The 6,597-nt window shown below is 42.6% G+C and overlaps 1 long non-coding RNA gene across 1 annotated transcript in view; it reads left to right on the top strand.

Moving 5' to 3' along the window:
• Positions 1–4,080, top strand: part of LOC138766212 (uncharacterized) — a 7,617-nt gene extending 3,537 nt beyond the window's left edge. Inside the window, exon 3 of the long non-coding RNA XR_011358702.1 lies at positions 3,620–4,080. This is a non-coding gene — a long non-coding RNA (uncharacterized lncRNA). The remainder of the gene's footprint in view (positions 1–3,619) is intronic.
• The last annotated feature ends 2,517 nt before the right edge of the window (positions 4,081–6,597 follow it).

Below are 6,597 nucleotides of genomic sequence, written 5' to 3'. Positions count from 1 at the left end.
GCAGTCCTGGCATATAGCGGCAGTCCTGGCATATAGCGGCAGTCCCGGCATGTAACCTTCTGAACTGAGTAAGGGCCCTAATACATGGAGCGAAAATTGTCCGAATCAGGACGCTATCGCTCTGAGAGGACACTGGGGAACATGATCAGGTAGTATATATCACAGACAAGGCCTGAGGACACTGGGGAACATGATCAGGTAGTATATATATCTTTATTGTTTACTATATACAGCAAGGATTGCACACACATCACTAATGATATACTGTATATATACACATAGGGGGGGAAATTTATCAAACATGGTGTAAAATGAAACTTGCTCAGTTGCCCCTAGCAACCAATCAGATTCCACCTTTCATTACTCACATTCTAAGTAGGTGGAATCTGATTGGTTGCTAGGGGCAACTGAGCCAATTCTTCTTTACACCAGTTTGATAAATCTCCTCCATAGCTTTTGCTGCATCATAAAAGAGCCATGTAGTAGGCTCTCTAAGCGAGCTCCATTCTACCAGATTGGCGCTCGCTTCTGCGGAATATCAGGCCGTGTAATACGGCCTTAAAAGTGGCCGTACACTTCCAATAACTGCTGGCTGAACAATCCTTCAGCTGACAATTATCTGTCCCATCCGGTCCCGTCCTCCCCATACACAGAAATTTGGCACATCTGAGTGTTCCTGTGTTCTCTATGAGAGGGGAAAGCCATAGCCATACAGATCTGATGCCGGCTTATCTCTCTGAGAACAAAGAGGTTGGGCGTTGATTTTCCATCAAGCTCGACCCCCTATGTCCACTGATATCATCTGTCAGAGGACTGTCCAGAGAGCCCCATACACCTTACGCTGATGGCCGAACCCACCAGGAGCAACAGGTACCACCAACAAAAGAGTAACATGTATGGGGACCTTAAATTGTTGCTAAAATATTTCAGCATTTGGGGCCCCACCTTTAACTTCGCCCAGGGCCACATCTAGTCTAAAACCGGCCCTGGCAGCTCAGATCCATTGAAGTAATAGTAGCTGAACTGTAATACCGCACACTGCCTGACCATAGGGAGTGGTGCTGTTTTTGGAAGAAAGCTGCCTTCTTTCTAAGGCCATGTTCACATGTAGTAAAACATCGGCCATTCTGTGACCCAGTGTTACTGATGACCATCCCGGCCTGTACTGCAGTACCGGCCGGATGATCTTTACTACTAATTCCCCCATCCGAATTCCCTACAGCAGTGACACGTTCTCTGCGGCCACTATTCATTGAATAGCGGCCGCAGAAAAATGACATGACATAGCTGCGGCACAGTGTAAGTTCAGTATTAATCATGGCCGTTGTTTAAACGGCCGTGATTAATACTGAACTTATGTTGTGTGAACATAGCCTAAGGCTGTGTTCACAATACGTATATTTCAGTCAGTATATGTATATTTCAGTCAGTATTGCAACCAAAACCAGGAGTGGATTAAAAACACAGAAAGGATCTGTTCACACAATGGTGAAATTGAGTGGATGGCCGTCATATAACAGTAAATAACTTCCATTATTTCAATATAACAGCCGTTGTTCTAAAATAACAGCAAATATTTGCCATTAAATGGCGGGCATCCACTCAATTTCAACATTGTGTGAACACATCCTTTCTGTGTTTTTAATCCACTCCTGGTTTTGGTTGCAATACTGACTGAAATATACTGACTGAAATATACGTAGTGTGAACCCAGCCTGATACTGTATGACCCCTTTAATTAGAATATCATGTGCTGGTAGTAATGCCATACCTCCCAAGTGTCCCTCTTTTGTTAAGAACAGCCCCTACTTTTGAGCCAAGTCCCTCAGTCCCTCTTTGCCCCTTACATGTCCCTCTTTTTGACCTAGGAATTACATTTGCATTATTTAAACTTTTTATGTTACTCTAGAAAGTGTCTGGTTTCTTACTGTATAATAGACCCAAACCTGCACGTTATTCCATCATGTGGTGCAAGTTATATTCAGATAAATCATGTGACATTATGGCCCCTTTGATGCATCATTTCACACATGCAGTTCATATGGCCCTATACACACATCTGGAGGTGTTATGGATCCGTTTTGGGGACAAGATCTGTGCAAGATACAGTGGGTCCTTGCAAATGTTGACAGTTACTGAAACACATTAGTAATCTTGTCCGCAGTTGTGGGTCTGTAATTACAGACAGGGTTACGGATGTGTGAATGGGAACTAAGGATGCATCCACACATACAGGATCTGCTGCAGACTTGCAGATATCAATGTAACTAAATGCATCAATCTGCAGCAAATCCTGGATGTGTGATTTCATCCTTGTATTAAAAATTATAGAAATGTCTGTAAACTAAAAGTGTCCCTCTTTGGCTGTGTAAAAAGTTGGGAGAGATGGTAATGCACCAATAGGTAAAGAAAGGAGGTGGGATTAGAAGAAAAAGGATGAATCTGTGGAGAGGTGGCTAGTACTAGATGCTGACAGATGGTATTTTCAGAAGACCGCACAGGTCTTGTGTAAACTCTTTGTATAGAAAGAAGTGGAACGTCTACACCTTATGTTGGATGGATCTGTTATATGGCACCCAGAAAAATATACGGGCCCATCAAAGTGTGTAAAATTTAGACTGGTGTAAACTGCCCACAGCAACCAATTACAGCTCCTCTTCATTTTACCAGAGCTGAAAGAGGAGCTGTGATTGGTTGCTGCGGGCAGTTTACACCATGCCGATCTTAGATCTTAGTGTTTTGGCGACACAAAGGCCTGCAGCATTTATGCAAAGGTGCACCGACTCCACTGACAAAAATCCCATGCCCAATCGCATTTTTTGGTTAAAAAAACTGTTAAATGCGGCATACGCAGCATGTGGCTACACCCACTATTCCGCCCCCTACTGGCCTTTCTGGCAGAGGGCAAAATGCAAACAAATTATTAGCAAAAAAAGCATTTATGAATAAATGTATTCGCACCTTGTCCCTCTGTTCTACAAAATAAATGTCCCCCAATATATTTGCTGCAGATTTCATGTAGCGGACTTCAAGCTGTGCACAGACATTTATCATAAAACCCATAGCATCAAAACTGCAGCGTTAAATCTGCAGCAACCAATCAGAGCTCAGCTTTTATTTTACCAGATATTGTCTTCCAATAAGACAGCACAATAAATTGTGCTCAGAGGTATCTCTTGGAGTTTGTACGGCTATGCAGTAAACAGAGAAAAATTGCGTCAGGTCATTAGCCAGTTTACCAGAAGCTACCATATCAAACTTATTTATGCAACAACTTAACCAAAAATGTGAAGGCAATAAAAATCCTTCTTTCCTATGCGATTTCTCTCCATCCTGCACCCATTGAAACAAGCGTTTCTCCAGCCATGGACGCCTTATCTTGAGATGATTGCTGCAAATGTATCCACTTGTCCTGAGCACAAAGCAGTAAACAACTTGCTGTAACATTACCTTAAGGAATCAGTTTGTGTCACAGAGATATGAAAACCAATTAGAAGGCTGATTTGTCTTCCACTACCTGGTCTTGTATGTAGCTTCCAGCATCTCCAGCCCTCAGTATCCCACACTGCATAGATCTGCTCAGTAAATGCCTCCTATTTGTGCTTTATTTATTTGACAGTGCCAATTGAAAGTATCTGTCAGATCCCTCTTCTCCTCTGTGAACGGCACAGAATACATACCCATAACAGCTAGACGAAGATGAATAGCAGAGAAAATTGCTTTTCTTCAGACACAAGTTTACGGTGACCTGGGAAAGGATATACTTGCTCTCAAATATGACGTTTCTGCAACAAACCTTCTACTTCAATTCAAGGTGAAGCAGTTTCTATAAGTAAATAATACAATACATGGCCTACGGCAACAATGCAGAGACATGTACAGAAAGGAGAGAACCACATTAATGAAATATTCACATTTCTATAGCAGGAAATAGCCTTATTGTACAAGCTTTCTTCTGTTTGTAAATCACTTGTAAAGAAGTTGCAAACTGTTCGACTTTAGACCTCATTAGTGCAGGGAAATGCACTAACAAGACGGCGGATTACAGAAACAATGGATTTTAAATTGTCTTTTCTGACCTTGGGTAATATTCTAAGTTTATGAGAAAGAGAACAGAGCTATCAAGTGTTTACACAATGAGGGAACAGCAATCGACACACTCCAGACATCATCATAAATTCTACTTACTGAATAAGATATTACCTTGTGCACAGCACTCATTTAAAGAGCAAAATCTTCCTGAATGTATGCAGGCCCTATCTATAACCACAGGGTAAGGCCTCATAGACACGGCAGAGCGGTAACAGGCCCCAATAACACTCTATGGGGCTCTACATATCTTCATAACAGTGGGGTATACTGACATAGTATGGTAATATGGAAAGTGGCTACAGTTGCTGGAAACTGCAAGGGATGTGTGTTCTTCCATACAGGTGTGCTGTAAGCATAATGATAACATTTACACCCCTTCATTTACAGTACTGATTCAGACTGTGCCAAAAAACCTGAAAGTGTTAGTTTGCCTTTTAATGACACTAACCCTACAGCAATATAGATCACAATAACAGTTGTGTTAAGCTGACAGTCCTCTTCCACTGGCGCCCTGCCCCTTACCAGCGCTGCTCCATCCACCCACTCTCTGGCCGCCATGCTTGTAACAGCGGCGGACTTCTTCCTATTGCCAGGTATCCTTACCAGGTTAGTGCTAGTGCCTCTTCTCCTTTGCATGTCTCCTCTTCCTGTCCTCCCCCCGTCTCCTGGTCTGTCAGGAGACGGGGGAGGACAGGAAGAGGAGACATGCAAAGGAGAAGAGGCACTAGCACACGTTTATGATCATGAAGGTTGTTGTGGTTGCACAACGTCCACAGTGAAGGTGTGCTGATCCTGTTATTCATGTATGACCCATGTCTGTCTTTCCTAACTGTTCCTCTCTAATCCTCGTGTAGTACACAGATTATCCATTGCCAGCCTCTGATTACTGACTACAATCTTGTGCCTGAACCTTCTGGTTCCACACAATGGCACAATCTGATCTACTGGGTTGATACTGACACCAGCACCATTACTGAAGCAACGTGATAGCCTCAGTTTAGTCCAGTCCAGCTTCTGTATCCTAGAGTGGAATAAAGAGTGTAGGTTACGAGACTCCGATCCTGAGCATGACCCACAGTCACCCTGGTTCGGTAGCACAGCAGGTCCACAACTGTTGCCTTGTTAAAAGTTCAGGTTTGTAAACCTCTTCTCCTTTTATTCCCACGCGCACAAATATTTTTACAATATACACACACCAGTGTACTGAATATTCTGGCAATTATATACTTACACAATGAATTCCATGTTGCCTGATACAAAGAATTGTAATTGTAATGTAGAAATGAATGATTAGTCACTATGCTTGGCTGACTATCTCATAATAGTGGATGTGCTTGTAATTTTTAATGATGGTTGCCTAGCTGATAAATAAAAAGCTTTAGAAACACCACCCCAAATGATTACTAGAGACGGGTCAATGAATAACTGTCAGGGAATTACTCAGCCCTGCAGATCGCTTCCTGAGACAGGTCTACGCCCCTTAGAATCACATTAAAATATAATCTGTCACCTATTGCAAATATGCTGAAGATAATTTATCTGCTGGTGTCTGATGGTAATGACTAAAAACCGAGAGCCATCTATTCAGATGTCAGATATCGGAAACAAGAACACAATCCTGCAGAGATTGGGGAGCAAATTCCTGGAGAAAAATGCCAGCGGCAGCCATGCTCCCGGGAGACTAAAGTGTTCTTCAATCCGTGGCATTTACAAAAATAGCAACAAATACTGCACGCAGAAACATTGAATGTGACGGCAGATAAGAACCATTTAGGCCACCCAGACTATTAGCTGCAGATGTAAAACCCAAGAGTCTATTTACCACTCGCCCTCACTTTTTTATTTTGGCTTTTCACTCCCCTCATGTGGTCATGCTGCTGTTCAGAGATTAGAGAAAAGCCAGCAGCTGCCAAATACACTATAAATTCTACATCACATTGATCTGCCTAGGAGGTATCCCAACTCTAAGATATACTCTGACCAGACATAAAATAATACAGGAATAATACCAAATATCTCATGATAATAACGGCATCTCACAATTGGTGGGAAAATTGGGGTTTAAAAGGAGAAAAATGGTACTAAGGGGCTTTGACCACATTGGCCACATTGTCACAACATGATCAGAATTTTCCTAACAAGGCAGATCTTGTGGGGTGTTCCTGGAAGCAGCTATAAGAAAGGTATCCAGGGATTACTGATATGTCACAGAAAAGCTACAACAGCCCAAAGACTGAAAAAATTTATGATATCCATGACAGAAAAGTATAAGGACACCCAATGCATCACAGCTTGCTGTGTATAGGACAGCTTAACCACAGACCAGTCAGCGTGCTAGGCTGACTTCTGACCACCACCGACAGCACCTATAGGCATGTGAACACTTTAACTGCACCATAGGCTGGTTGCATGTGCGTCACTTACCTGTAGAACAGATGGCAGACAATCTGGCAGAGGCAGCATGATGCTAAGGCCATTGTTTTGCTTGATCCCTTTGCGTAGGCA

This window comes from Dendropsophus ebraccatus, chromosome 10 (assembly GCF_027789765.1).
Source record: "Dendropsophus ebraccatus isolate aDenEbr1 chromosome 10, aDenEbr1.pat, whole genome shotgun sequence".
Lineage (NCBI taxonomy): Eukaryota > Metazoa > Chordata > Amphibia > Anura > Hylidae > Dendropsophus > Dendropsophus ebraccatus.
The sequence above is the reverse complement of the archived record's forward strand: the minus strand, read 5'-3'. Positions and strand labels throughout refer to the sequence as shown.